Source organism: Myotis davidii, unplaced genomic scaffold, assembly GCF_000327345.1.
Source record: "Myotis davidii unplaced genomic scaffold, ASM32734v1 scaffold60, whole genome shotgun sequence".
Taxonomy (NCBI): domain Eukaryota; kingdom Metazoa; phylum Chordata; class Mammalia; order Chiroptera; family Vespertilionidae; genus Myotis; species Myotis davidii.
This window is the reverse complement of record NW_006293007.1, coordinates 1,786,982-1,802,329: the sequence shown is the minus strand read 5'-3', so window position 1 is coordinate 1,802,329 and position 15,348 is coordinate 1,786,982. Positions and strand designations below refer to the sequence as shown.

The 15,348-nt window shown below is 47.3% G+C and overlaps 1 protein-coding gene and 1 long non-coding RNA gene across 2 annotated transcripts in view; both read right to left on the bottom strand.

Moving 5' to 3' along the window:
• EVL (Enah/Vasp-like) overlaps positions 1-15,348 on the bottom strand; it is an 82,933-nt gene that overhangs the window by 61,910 nt on the left and 5,675 nt on the right. The window lies entirely within an intron of this gene.
• On the bottom strand, positions 13,234-13,910 carry LOC107183552. The gene is made up of 2 exons (XR_001514336.1): positions 13,802-13,910; positions 13,234-13,482 (listed from the first exon to the last, which is right to left on the bottom strand). It is a non-coding gene; the product is annotated as an uncharacterized LOC107183552 (long non-coding RNA).

Sequence of the window (15,348 nt, the reverse complement as noted above, 5' to 3'; positions counted from 1 at the left end):
CAAGACAAGTCCTTTGTGATTTGCAAATATTTTCCTGAAGTCTGTCTCTCATCGTTTCATTCTCCTAAAGTGTCTTTCACAGGATAACAGTTTCAATTTTGATTAACTAAAACTTATTTTAATTTGATGAAGTCCAGTTTGTCATTATTTTTCCCCCCTTTTTATAAGGGATGGAGCTTTTGCTGTCACATTTGCAAACCCGTTGCCTAGCCCTAGGTTGTGAAGATCGTCCCAAATTTTCTTCCAGAAGTTTTATATTTTACATTTAGATTTAGAACCTATTTTGAGGTAACTTTTGTATAATGTATGGGGATTAGGTCAAAGTTCGTTTGGGGGCCTATTTTGCATATTGTTCCAACTCCATCTGTGGAAAAGACTGCTGAGTCCACTGAATTGCCTTTGCACCTTTGTCAAACACCAAGTGACATATCTGTCTGGACCTACTTCTGGACTTTTGACCCAAGTGTCCAACATCTCTATAAGTCATCTTGAAAAATCACGAGGCCAGCTTGTTGGTGTCATATACATGTCTCATCATCAGAACTCAGAACCTGAGTCAGGAACAGTGATTGGGTACCTGGTTCATTTATTTTGTGATTCAGATTGTAGAGCATGTAATCCATTCTCTCTCCAGCCTGGACCACACATAGAAGACTGAGATCAGTTTTTGATATTCCAATACAAGAGGTACTGGCAACTGGAAGCATTCTGAGAGGGTGACTAAGATGCTGAAGCAAAAGAGAGAGAAACATATGAGGACTGACCGAGAAACCGGGTTGTCCAGCCTGGGAGATGAAAGGAAGATGTGAATACTATTTCTGAGCCTGTGGGTCGGAGCTTGCTGCAAAGAAAGAACCCTTCCTTATGTGATCTCCTGGGAGCTGGTTAGGCCCAGTGCTAGGTGCTGGGAGTCCATGGTGGACACTGCATGCTTCTTGCTCTCAGAGGAGAAGCCATAGGGATGGTGATCTTGCTGTGATAGGAGCCACTGAGCCGACTGCAGGTGTAACACACACCTGTGTTAGTAGAGGGTTGGACCCAACGTTTGCGTTGACTCTGATTTTGGATGGTTGCCAAAGATGGCCCACAACCCTGACTATTTTGTACAAATGACCTGTTTCTGTCTGTGGGTTTAATGGCCTCATGAAGAGCCTGAGGTCACGTGAAAGAAAGGTATCTGCCCAAGGTCTCAAAATAGTGGTTGCAAAACTGAATTTGGAAACCAAGCCTCCTGAAGCTTGGTCCAGGCCTCCGCTTTATTCTCTGTGTTTGCCAAGGGACAGATAACCCAATAGCTCCTTCAGTATACACTGTCTCCTGGGTCTCCAATTTTGCAGGCTCACCCTCGCAGAGGCCTTTAAAGACAAGGGCAGCCTTTTATTAGAAATGTTAACACTTTTTTTTTCCCAATGACAAGATGGGGAAAAAAATCATATCAAATCAGACCAGTCTCTTCTGCTCTGAGCTGTTTTGGGGTGACCTACTGCTCTAATTAGGCTGGAAGTAAGCCTGGGTTTCGTGAGGTTCGGAATATCGCTGGAGGAAAAATTGTCAAGACTGGTTAAGTTCATCAGTGCCCCGCTGGCCTCAGCATTCCAGGAATTCATCGATTCATTCCGTAATTCATTCCACTGGTGAACCACAGACACAGACATGCAGGGACAGCGAACACCACGGCTGAGCTAGTCTGACTAATGTACCCAGGGCAGCACAGAGCAGAAAAACAGTCACACTTCATTAATTGCTGGCCCTTCACCCCACACCTCAACCCCCCAAGCTCCTCGGATGACGGGGTGAGGGTGCTACAGAGGGAAGTCAGGACTGAGGTTCACAGTCCCCCACTCTTCCTTTCTAATGTGTGTTCACCTACAAAGGGCAGACACAACACCAGTCCTTTCTTGCTCAGGGAGTTCTGGTGAAGAGCAAAGGAGACGGTGGGTGGAAAAGTGCTTGGCAAAGTGAAAAACACTGCACCTACGTGAGGGTTTATTCATCTAACAAGCATGTGCTGGGCCCCTGATAGAAGACATGCACTGTGCTAGACACCGCGGGTACACAGCTGGCAGACCACGGAACCTGCACCTACAGACAGCCCGGTCTGACAGCGTGGCACAGCTGAGGGTGGGAAGGCGTAGGTGCCGGTGCTGCCTGTCCTGATAGCGACGGAACCACAGAAGCACCTTAAGAGCACTCCCTACTCCAAAAACAGGGCCCTTTCTATTTAAAATTCTCTTTTCCTGAAGCCAATATACTGTCCACAGTATGGCCATTGAAAACTGTTATTAGGAAGGCAGCTGGTATGGCTTAGTTCCTTAGTCTAGGTCAGTGGTCGGCAAACTGTGGCTCGCGAGACACATGCGGCTCTTTTGTCCCTTGAGTGTGGCTCTTCCACAAAATACCGACTTCTGCGCATGGGCCATGAAGTTTCAATCGCGCTGTACGTGCATGCCCGCATGTGGTATTTTGTGGAAGAGCCGCACTCAAGGGGCCAAAGAGCCACATGTGACTCGCGAGCCGCAGTTTGCCGACCACTAGTCTAGGTGGACAGGAAATATAATTACTCTGTTAATGAATTAATTTTCACAAAAAATCCCAAACTAAATCTTTAAAAAATCTGTGTCCAAGTTTCCTGACTGATCTTTCAAGCAAATTTGCTGCCAAGCTTGGCAGGAATCGCACACAAATGTGTGCCGAGTGGCACGTGCTAGACCAGGGGTGGGCAAACTTTTTGACTCGAGGGCCACAATGGGTTCTTAAACTGGACCGGAGGGCCGGAACAAAAGCATGGATGGAGTGTTTGTGTGAACTAATATAAATTCAAAGTAAACATCATTACAGAAAAGGGGACAGTCTTTTTTTTTTTTTTTTTTTGTTTTTTTTTTTTCAAACAGGCTGGATCCGGCCCGCAGTTTGCCCACGGCTGTGCTAGACGGACATGGCACTGGGCTGGGAGTCAGGAGACAAATGCCATCTGCTCTCAGCTTCCAGGCGATCAACTTCCCTTTCAGGCCTTAGTGTCCTCATCTGTGCAGTGAGAGATTCGGTTAGCAGGCCACCCTGCATGCTCAGCCCCTCCTCTGGGTCCCGCTTTCCTCATTTCTATTCTGCTTATGAAGATTGAGTTTAAAATGACGGGGAAAGACTGCTGAAAAGCAGAACATCTCACTTGTCAGAGAAGCCTGTCAGGGGGTGTGGAGCTCAGCACGTGCCTTTATTGATCTACTTATTTTTTGTTAATCCTCACCCAGGGTATATTTTCCCCACTGCTTTTTATTTTATTTATTTATTTAGAGAGGAAGTGAGAGGGAGAGAGAGATGGAAACATCGATGAGAGAGAAACATCGATCAGCTGCCTCCTGCACACCCCCTACTGGAAATCAAACCCACAACCCTGGCACCCGGACCAGGAATCGAACCTGCGACCTCTTGGTGCACTGAGCCACTCCAGCTGGGCTTCCATTGCTTTTTATTTTTTAATATATTTTATTGATTTTCTACAGAGAGGCATGGAGAGGGATAGAGAGTTAGAAACATTGATCAGCTGCCTCCCGCACACCCCCTCCGAGGATGTGCCCGCAACCAAGGTACATGCCCTTGACTGGAATTGAACCTGGGGCCCTTCAGTCCGCAGGCCGACGCTCTATCCACTGAGCAAAACCGGTTAGGGCTCCATTGCTTTTTAGAGAGAGTAGGAGGGAGGTGGGAAGTGTGTGTGTGGGAAACATCAATGTGAGAGAGAGACATCGATTGGTTGTCTCTGCACACACCAGGACCAGAGTCCGGGAGCGAACCTGCAACCCAGGTAACACGCCCTTGCCTGGGAACTGAACCTGAGCCACCTTGGTGCGTGCACTGATGTTCTAACCACTGAGAAACACTGGCCAGGGTGCATGTGGCCTTATAAATAACACGAAGGACCACTGGGACTGGTGCCAGCTTCCTCATGCCCCAGGATTTCTAGCAGTGGTTCCAAGGAACTGTGGCTCACCTGTGTGCAGGAAAGGTCTACAGAAAAACTGCACTGAAAGTCATGACTATGAAGGATCAGCGTTTGCAAGAGTTCCTTTTCCCATTGCAAAGCCCAATCTCTCCCTCCAGAGGCAACTGCTGGTACTAGTTTCGAGTATATTCTTTCCCTGTTGTCCTTCACACATTCAGGCAGGTTTGTGAGGCTCCCAGCCCCTTTTCTGCCCCACAAATGGGCGCACCTCAGCCCCTTCTGTTCTATACCCGAGGTGCACAGGTGGGCTGCCACACAACCCCTGAAACTGCCTGCAGTGTTGTGGTTTAAAGCATGTTGCACTTCCAGGGGACTGTGTTAATAACTTCATTAATATTTCAAAGGTGCTCTTGATCTCCAAAAAGTGACGGTCCCTCCACAAAAAGCACATGAGCTGCCTGAGCCCAGGGCTCGCTACCGAAGCCCTGTCGCAGCATGTTCCCTGTTGGGGGTCACTGAGCCCACAGCTGAAGGGGCTGAAGAAGGCGCATCTCCACGGGTCAGCAACAGAGGAGCTAGGAGCAGTGCACAGAGTATGTGGAAGCTTCCGACATCAATGCAAATCAATGAACATTGCACACATCTGGAAATTCTAGAGAAGTGAAGTCAGTGTAAAAGCCAGGTTTCAAAGACCTAATACAAGAAAGTCACTGATAGCTCATTCATCATTTTCCCATTGATTACCTGTAGACATTATAATATTCTGGATATAGTAGTTTAAATACGTCATTAAAATTACTTTTACCTGTTCTTATTTTTCTTAACAGGGCTGTTAAATATTTAAATTCCCCACGTGGCTTGCACTGGTGGTTATGGTAGTGCTGCTCAGGGGAATGCGGCACCACTATTCACTCTCCTCTGTTCTCCATCAGTGATGACTGATGAGCCCCACCTTAGATATGTTCTCTTCTTACTCACAGATACAGAGAATTATCGGGGGTTCCCAGAGCAGAGGGAAAACGAGAAGGGCGTGAAATGAGTAAAGGGATCAAGAGTCACAAACTTCCAACTGTAAAATAAGTCATGGGGATGTAGCACACAGAATGGGAATACAGCCAATGAGACCGCACTGACTCTGTACAGAGACAGATGGGGCCACTTCCCAATGCCTACAAATGTCGAATCACTAGTTGTACACATGAAACTAATATAACATTGCATGCCAATTCCACGTCAATAAAAAAAGGAAACGTCCTACTCTTTGCAAATCTAAAGCAAAGATTTCAGAGGATTTTCTAAGTCAGGTGTTATTACTGGCACACAAATAAAAAATCAGCTCACCAGAAATACCTGGGAAAACTCATCAAGACAGACACATTTGTTTATAGGTGTCTAAGTCCATGGTGAAATCCATTTGGCAACACCCAGTTAAAATGTTACCTCCAGGATATACGCCTAATAACAATCTCTTTTTAAAGACATTTAACGAGCACCTACTGTATACTGGGTTCTTCACATTTATTACCATAATTTCCATTTTATACGAGGGAACTGAAGTTTGCAGAGTGGCTCAGGCCACCCAACTAGTAAGTGGCAGCCACCTGGAACCCAGGTCTGTACACAGCACACTCTGCCCATCTATCCCTCTGCCTTTTAAAATGCTTACACCATACAAAGAACTTTCAGATATATTGTATCATTTAATTATTCAGACTATTCTTTGGCTATAAGAGGGGGCATATGCCTGGTGTGAAGAACTGGCCCTGCATCTCACAGCTCAGCAGTACATAACCTTACACCCAGGAGTTCTGAAACACAGGTTGACATCTTCAGAAGTATCCTCTCTACTCAACCCACACTACTTCCTCCTTTAATACTGGTGGTTTTCCTGGGCTTGGAGTTCAAGGGAGCAATGGGAGGGGGACCTTTATTAACAACTAGAGGCCTGGTGCACAAAATTCCTGCATGGGGAGGAGGGTCCCTCAGCCCAGCCTGCACCCTCTCCAATCCCTAACCGGCAGTCGGACACCCCCCTCTCAATCTGGGACTGCTGGCTCCCAACCGCTCACCTGCCTGCCTGCCTGATCACCCCTAATTGTTCTCCCCTGTCGGCCTGATCGCCCCTAACCATCTCTGCCTTGGACCCTGCCACCGTGGCTTTCTCTGGAAGGATGTCTGGTCTAATTAGTATATTACCCTTATTTTAGTATAGATAAGCATACAAAGTCAAAGACAAGTGCCACTGTTTCTAAACACATGTGACTGCACATTATATAGTCATATATTATTATTATTTTTTAAAATTTCTTTATTGGTTAAGGTATTACAAATGTGTCCTCATCCCCCCATATTCATATATTATTAATGAAGTAATAGCACCATAAATTTAAGGTGTGTAATTTTATGGACCAAAGAAATTAAGCACACAGGTAGAGGTAGTGAAGGTAATGAAAACTTAAACAGAGAAGCACCATGGAGAAACCTGTCCGCTTGGTCTCTAATGGCCCAGGGAAGGTGTGTGCTAGAATGTAAACTCTATGGTCGGGAGGGGAAACGGAAAAGCAAAGGGCAGGAAGATCACATAAAGTGAATTCCTCGGGAGGGAACTGCATTCGCTGTGTAGGAGTCAGGCGAGTTTTCTGAGGAGCAGGTGAGCAGCCACACGCTACCCACTCTCTGCCCTGGTGCTTAAAGTCAAAATCTGGGGACCAGTGAGAAAGAGACAGCATCCACCCACAGAGGGGCGGAGGGGCCTGTTGCAGGTCAGAGAGGAGGCCGGGCCAGCCCGGAGAGGTGCACCAACCCCATGGCCTATGAGGAACAGGGGTAAGGAGGAGTTCAAAGAGGAAAAATACAGTGATTTTCAAAGTGCACAAAAGCAGGGAGGGGAGAAAGCAGAGCAACAAAAGGAGCTTGTAAGAATGTGTGGAAGGGAGCATCGTGCCAGCAACACAACTGCCATGCACTGAGCCATTTGCCGAGTCGTTTCAGGGCCAGGAGCCAGCACGCAGAGGGGCCGGGACCAGTGGGAGCAAGTGATGCTGCTGCCTGGACACCAAGCCAGGGAGGCCCGAGTGGGTTCAGATGCTGACCAAGTCCAGGCCAGGAAACCACTCACCACCGCCTTGGTCTGGGGGATGGACTGCAGGTGTCATGTAGTTAGAACTTTCCTGCGCGTTCATTCAATACCGGTAAATCCAATTCTTTTATCCACACTGTTCACCCTAGTCATTCATTTTACTTAAAGTTCCACTTTAAGAAGGATTTTTAATATTAGGAAACGACCGAACTTTATCCTAACCAATGATGGGAGTAGGAAAGCTGAGATTACGGGGTAGTTCCACGAGGGGTCGTCTTCCTCCCATCCTTCCCCTTCAGGTCTCCTGCGGCTATTACCTGCAGTCAGTCCAGGGCCTCCTGGGGAAACTGGAGGAGATGGCCCCTGAGCTTGAGCAATTCTGCTTTTGGGAGAGGCAGCACATATTCAAGAGAACCCAAAGGAAGTCATAAAGGTAGTCAATAACCCAAACCTTGCCGCTGAATTTCTATCTGTCAGTAAACAAAGCCATATCCTCTCTTTACAGCATCACATACACACAATCCCAGGCCACACAGGGTCCTACGTTGTATCTGAGACCATCTCAGGTGGCTTCCTACCCGAGTGTTTAAGGATCTTGGTGAAGTTCTGTCATTGTTCTCTTTGAACTTTTTATTATAAGCAGTTATTAATTTTTCAATGACTAAAACCAGCTTATTGAAAAACAAACAAACAAACAAACAAAAACTCTTAAGGGTGCAAAGGGACAAGTGAAATGAAAATGCGGAAATGCGGCCTGGCCTGCTCTCCATGTTAAGACAGTCACTGATTGTGCCTAAGACCCTGGCCATCCAGACGCTTGGGCATTCCACACAAGGGAGGAGGTGTGGCCCCCCACACCTGCCTGTCTGGGTCTAGGGCTCCTGCCCTGAGAGGGCAGGCCGGGTACTCACAGCCCTCCGGAGCGGAATCTGTCCAGAGAACAGCATGATGAGAGCAGTTGGTCTCAAACCTGCCATATTTGCTCTGCCTGTGCTTAACCATTCTCTCCAGTGGCCACAACTCCTTTAGATTTTAATTTCTTTTCTTCTCTTAGTTTTATGGGGCATGGCCAATGTAGTGCTTCATTAAACCACAGTGCTTCCGGCTCTCTCGGTGGGGAGCCAGGACCCGCGGGCCACCTTCAGTTCCCCCATCCGCTGGCCCCCACGCAGCACTGATCTCTGTGCCAGCTTCCAGCCTCCTGCCTCCCAGGGCCAGGAAACAGGAGCCACAGAACAGGAATCAGGCACCTTGAACTCTAGACCAGGTCCTGGGGACCATGACCACGTTCTGACCCTTTTTAGATTTGTTTCCTCATCTGTGAGGGAGTATATTTCTAACTTGCTGAGTGTGGTGTTAATTAAATAGCATATTGTAACTGGAGCTCTTGGCACTTAATAGCTGAATTAGACGGAAGCTATCCGGCTGGATCCCTAAGGTCTAGCGCTGAATGAATGAGAGCGAACAGAGGGTGTTCAGTAAACATTACTTCCCTTTCCCGTTGGAAATGCCTCAAAGGACCTTGACACGTCTGCTGCAGGAATGTGAAAAGTAAATGCTGTGTCCAAAAAAGTGCCTCCTAGAGCTCAGACCAGAGACTACCGAACAGCTGTTTCAGCTCTGACACAGCCTTGATCAGCTGTCTCCTTGCAGGCCTCCTACTGGGGGGTTGAACCTGCAACCTGGGCATGTGCCCTGACCAGGAATCGAACTGTGACCACCTGGTTCATAGGTAGATGCTCAACCACTGAGCCACACCAGCTGAGCCTGCCTTTTCTTCAAAAAGCACACGGCAAATCCTCCATGGACTGTCACACAGATAAGGTCTTGAGTGCCCTCGCCGCCCTCCTCTCTCTCTTTTAAATGTGCCTGCATTCGTCAGCTCGGGCTGCCATAACAAAATACCAGTCCTAGCAACAAAAATGTACTTTCTCACCGTTCTGGAGGCTGGAAGGCCAGGGTCAAGGCGTCAGTAGGAGTGGTTTCTCCTGCGGCCTCTCACCTTGGCTCAGAGGGCCACCTTTTTGCTGTGTCCTCACATGGCCTTTTCTCTGGTGTCTTCCTCTTCTTATAAGGACACTGGCTCTACTGCTCAGGGCCCACCCTCCTCACCTCATTTAATCTTCATTATCTCTTAAGCCTTATCTCCAAATATGGTGGTCACATTGGCGGTTAGGGCTTCCGTCTATGAATGTGGGGGACACAACTCAGTCCAAACCAGTGTCCCAGGCCACAGTGCTCTCTGTTAAACACCCGGATGAAACACAACACTGCAATGTGGTCTGACGATTCTGATGATGATTAGCGTGGTCACCTCCAGAGGAGGAAAAAATGGTACAAGTGTTAGTCTGCTTTTTCTTTATCCTGCGCAGTTTTGTATTATTTGGAATTCTTTAGGTTGTAAATGACAGATTCTGATGGGAAAAAAAGTGGAATCTGTTATTTCATATAGTGCAAAAACAACCCCCCTCATGGAGATGCCTGGCTTCAGCAGGGCCGAATGCCTGAAGCCCGGCTCAGTGATGCCATGAGAAGCCGGTTCTTTGGCCATCACTGGACTCTACCCCATCAGCTGGCTTTGGTACCAGAAGGCTACCACCAATGACTTGAGGCTTTCATCATCCCACACAGCTCTTGATCCCAGAAAAAGCAGCATCTTCCCTCACAGATCTAGCCCAAGACTCTTCCCTTAAACCAAGCATGTCAAACTTGTGCCAGCAGGCTGCGAGTCTGACATGCTTGCCTTAAACCAATCACCACAGCCAAGGGATTGAGTCCTGTGTCACCCCCAAAGAGGGGGTGTGGGGTTGGGCCAGGTCGTCAGATCACTGTGGAATGGACTACTGGTTCCCCTCTTCTTAACCCTCCTCTCTAAACTGGATGCTGGGCAAACAGTATCTTTCTAGGAATAGCAATGCTAGTAGAGGAAAGAGATAGGCATGCTAAAGAATTACCTGCCTCTCTGTTTTTAAAAAGTACTTGATCTTTGCACAGTGTTTTACTTATCAGAATGATCTCCAACTCACTCTCTGCCCAGGTGCTAACAAAAGACTGATCCCAGAATGTCCTTGCACATCTCAGCTCTTTCCACCAGTGAGAACTGCACGGGTGTGTGAAATCGCAGCAGTTTCTCCTCTTGGCAGTCCTGAGAAAGAGTCCGATTTATCATGGACACATCAAGAGTAATTATATCAAGTTGGCCTGTGTAGCTCAGTGGTTTAGCATTGACCTATGAACCAGGAGGTCACGGTTCAATTTTCAGTCAGGGGACATGGTGGCTTTCGGGCTTGATCCCCGGTAGTGGGTGTGCAGGAGCCAACTGATCAATGATTCTCTCTCATCATTGATGTTTCTATCCTTCTCTCCCTCTCTGAAATCAATAAAAAAATATTTTTAAAAAATTCACTCTCAATTATATCTTAATAAAACTGAATGAAAAATATTTTCAGTTGCAACAGACCAATTACAGAACCCAGAGACCACTCATTCATCCAACAACCATTAACTGCCCTTCAAACAGCTGGAAGGTGCTGTGCTAGGTATTGGGACAAACATGAACAACTCAAAAAAAAACTTTCAGCGGGGAAGAGAGAGGGAGAGATGGGAGGGGGATAGAGGGGATAATGGTGATGGGAAAAATAAAAAAGAACCAAAAACTTTCAGTTGTACTGCTTACAAAGCATTTTTGCATATGTAATCACACTTTTCCTATATTATATTATCCTATATAATAAAAAGCTAATATGCAAATTGTCCCCTTGACCGGAGTTTGACTGGGAGTTCAACTAGGGGGCAGGGCCAGCTCTCCAACTATCCTCGGCCCCTCCCCCTGAATGGCCCCTTCCCCGAACAGCCCCCTTCATCCAGATTGGGGGCAGGGCCGAGCGGACCCCACCTGTGCACAAATTCATGCATCGGGCCTCTAGTTTTATATATTAGGCAAGTGAAACCCAAAAAGAATAAACAATTTGCACCAAATTACACAGCCAGTAAGAGCAGGAGTCTGAACTTACCTTCCAATGAGATTTCGAATCTCACACTCTTATCTTCTTCCATTCTGTATTTTGCCTAAAGATTCTCTTCTTCCCCATTTCTAATTCCCACACTCAGATTACCCTTCAACTACAGCAGTATTTTCCTGAGCGTAACTAAAAATTAAGTGTTAAGCAATAAAAGTTCCTTCATCAAACAGATGTGGGAAGTTCAGGGGCAAAATTCCTACCCTCCGCCCTCTACTCCCTCGAGATTTCTCATGCTCCCACACTGACCTTGCCCAGAGGAGTGGAGTGCACAGTGTTTGTCAAACAGCTGTCTACAGGCCCTTCTGCTTCCCATGCAGCCTCCTGCGTGACTAAGAGCCATCGAAAGCACAGGCCCCAGAGTCGGGTGGAATTGGGTTCAAATGCCGGCTCTGTGTGATGCTGGAGAGGTTAAGCCAGTGCACACCTTGCTTTTTTAAAAAAATCTGTGAAACAGAATGACAGTAATAGCAGTGATCTCCTAGGAATCTTATGAGAACAACAAAATCAGGGTCAGAGGCAGCTATGGAGTGCCAAAGGCAAGCATGGGCTTTTCAGTTAGAAGACAGATCCAATTCCCAGCTCTCCCAATGAAGCAAACCGTGTCACTTGGAGAGTGAGCTATTCCCGGAATCCTCTCAGGCACATGCCTGTCAGGTGAGCAGTACCGAGCCTACAGGACGGGTATGGAAATTGGAGGTGATAACAGGTCCTGGAACATGTGCCTACACTTGCAACGTGTGTTGTTTGTATCTGAATCTAGAAGAACCAGAAAGTTTACATTTTAATACGCAAGGACTTGTTAAACTTCATATTTGGTGCTAGCTCAAACCCTTTTGTAACTCCCTACAGCTCTGAAATTCACCATGTGGCCCTTTAGCTCTTGCTGCTGACCTGCTGCCTGGACCAGTTCTGCCCATGCAAACTACTCAGCAGACTCATTTTCCCTCAAAATCCCAGTCATGCCTCATGCGCTGAAATGAACAGACACCCAAGAGGCAGCAACTGCCTTGTTTCCTGCCATTTCCCCTCCTAGGGCCTATAACAATGGCATGTGGCAGGAGGTTTAAAAAAAAGCCCATAAAAGTGAATAAATAAGAAGTGCCGAGAAGCCACGATGCATCCGGCTCTGTTCAAGTGTGACAGGTGGAGGGACAAGGTATCAAACCTTCTTTCTGCCTTCAAGTAACCCTCAATCAAGTCAGGGAAATACGACAGAAAAATTAAGCCCTAGAGTATTTTCTATATGTCCGTGTTGTACGGAAGTTCAGGAAAAAAAGAGACATTCATGTGGGCTGGAGTGGAAACAGGTTTCCTGAAGGAAGTGCACGGCGCTGGGTTCGGAAGGATTTCATGGGGAGAGAACATAGGGCTGGAGCCAGGGAAACCACAGGGTGCGCGGATCCCAGACTGAATCAATGGGGAGCCGAGGGAAGGCTCCTGCGACCGAGGCCCCAGAGAGCGTGCAGTCAGGCCAGGGAGGGCTTCGCTGGCCAGGGACAGGGCTTTCCACTGCCACCGGGTAAGGGACTGGGAGACAGCCCGCTCTTGGCCACCCGTCTCTGAAACACGCTGTGTTTAAGTTCTCACCCAGGGCAGAACGAGCTGATTCGCACTTCATTCACCCCAGAGATCTGGTTATCAGGAGGGCCCCTACCAACACCAGGACAACGATTCTGTCAACTACAGCACGTGTGTCCGCCTGCTCCACCCTGGGACCTCTACTTCCCTCAGTCTTCAACAAGGCGGAGAGTCACGAAGGTGGAGTCTTCACTCTCCGGCTCTGGAAGTGCTCCAGTTCATCTGATAGGAGAGCATCCTACCGGGAAAAGGATTCCATAGGATCCCCAAGTTGAAGCTCTTCAGTGGCTTCCCCGTGAAGACCAATGGAACCACCAGGAATTACCCATCATTTATTTCTACAACAGCTGCTTCTGGTTGGAAGGGTGCTCACCACCGAGCTCTCGCTTGTAATTTACTTTGTCCCCCTCCCCTACCGAGTGGAACAGACCTCACACATCAAACTGTCAATGCAGTCCACACAGTTCAACAGACATGTGTATGTTGTGCCAGGCTCTGGAAATAAAGAGCTGTGAGGCCAAGCATGCACTGCTATGCCGGCCCTGGGGAAATGTCAACACTTGGTGGTGGGCTCTGGCTGTGTCATCGTAATTAGACGGAGAGCACTAGAGTCCCAGTTTGTCAACTGCAAGGAACTTAATTAATCTCTCAGGCCAGAGAATCTGCGTGCCAACCAAGCCCAGATCCAAGCTCTCAGCTGATTAGTCACATCACAGTTGGTTCATTGTGTCATAAAATTTCAACAAGCAGGACTGTCATCCAAGGACTGCATTCTGGCGTTCTGCGTCTGAGCACCCAGGAAGATGGGAGTCCAAGGCGCCCCACCTGAGTGTCAGGCCTCTCTTCTGGCTCCTGTGCAATTTCTAATCAGGATTAGATTAGAACAGGATTTCATTAGTCTAATTAAATGCTTTGCTGCTTGAGGGAAATTAAAGGAATTAATTTATTATCTACTAAGTGCCAGGCACCTTGCTAGATGCTTTAGCAAGTAATCTCATTTAATCAATGCAGCAACTCTGGGAGGTAGGTAATATCCCCATTTTACAGAGAGGCAAACTGAAGCGCAAAGAGCTTAACCAAGCTGCTCAGGTAACAAGGCCAGTGGAAAACCAAAGGTGCCAGAGCTGCAGAGCACCGAGCAGATGTCCCCGACCACACGGTCCCTGAAGGTGAAGTGCTTACCTCTGCACGGCAGTGAACTCCAGGGCAGAGAAAGTCACCAGTCATGAGGAAAAGGCAATCAGACATGGGTAACCCTGAGGAGGAGGGAAGTCGCTCCTCCTTGGGCTTTATCAGCCCACTCCCCTGACTAAGCCCCTGCACTGCTCCCAACAGCCCTTCCCTTTATTTTCATCCACCCAAATCCTACGCTTCCCCAAGACTCAGATCTTCCTCAAAATCCCCGTACCCCTCAAAACTGCAGAACTACAGCAGGTCACCCGTACTGCTAATGGGATCTACCCCACTTCACCCGCATTCCTGTGCCTTGGTTGCCCCACCCCATGCTTTTGGTGTTGGTTGAGGACAGCAAATTCCTGAAGGGGGGACGAAGGATCACACATATTTGCACCTTTTACTATGGCTTATAGTTAGTAGACGTCTAGGAAGTGTTTTTTGAATGAATGTTCTGCTATCAGCAAAAAGGCCCTCCCCACTTCTAAAAAGACATGGACAAAATTTCCAGAACCTACACAGAGGGTGCGACCTTTGCAACTATCCTAAGGAGAGACAAGCAGCGCGTGGAGCCAGGCGGGTATCCTGTTCTGGACTCATTACTACCGAGTCCAGTTAAAGTCCCCTCCCCTCTTCTCTCTCTCTTCCTTTTCTTTCTTCCTTAAATTTCTTGGGGGTGCCATTGGTCAACATGAACATACAGGTGTCAAGTGTGGGTTTCTATGTTACAAGGTCTGTATACTGCACCGTGTACCCACCACCCAAAGTCAAAGCTTCTCCTTTCACCATCTATTAGGATGTTCTTCTCCCCGAACCTCTTCCCTCTGGCAGCCACCACACTGCTGTTTGTGACCATGAGTTTCAGTTTTATATCCCACATCTGAGTGAAGTCACATGGTTCTTACTTTTTCTGACTTCTTTCACTTAGAATAACGTTCTCAAGGTCCTTCCTGTTGTTGCAAATGGCGCTGTTTCATCCTTTCTTGTGGCTGAATCCATTGTGTAGATGGACCACACCTTCTTTATCCAGTCCTTTCTCGTAGGACACTTTGGTTGTTCCCATGTCTTGGCCTTAATTTTCTTTTGACTCATTGTTTTTAACATGAGATGACTACTGTGCTATGCAAAAAGTGTGAGGAATGGGAATGAGACTGAACTGGTTAAATATTAACTGATTAAGCTTCCACTAATTCCAAACTATAAGTACAAGCATTATAGCAAAACTTTATAATTTATACACTTCTGTCTTACATACTATCCTCAAAGTAGCCTTTCCCGTAAGTACAGAAACTGCGGTCTAGAGAAATAAGGTGGGTCATCACGATCACAGCTTTAAGTTTACATTGGATGAAGTGTATTCAAATCTTTGGACTCCGATTCCCAGCGAGTAAAACTCAACAATAACTGTAACACATTTAATAATGCAGGATAGACTGGTATTTTTTAATATATCCACTTTGCCATCCCAAGAGCTAAATTATTTGTTTCCCAAAATAACATTTTGCTTGTGGCTTGTCAGACAAACAGGCGGAGCTGCCAAGTCCATGATGTGTCTG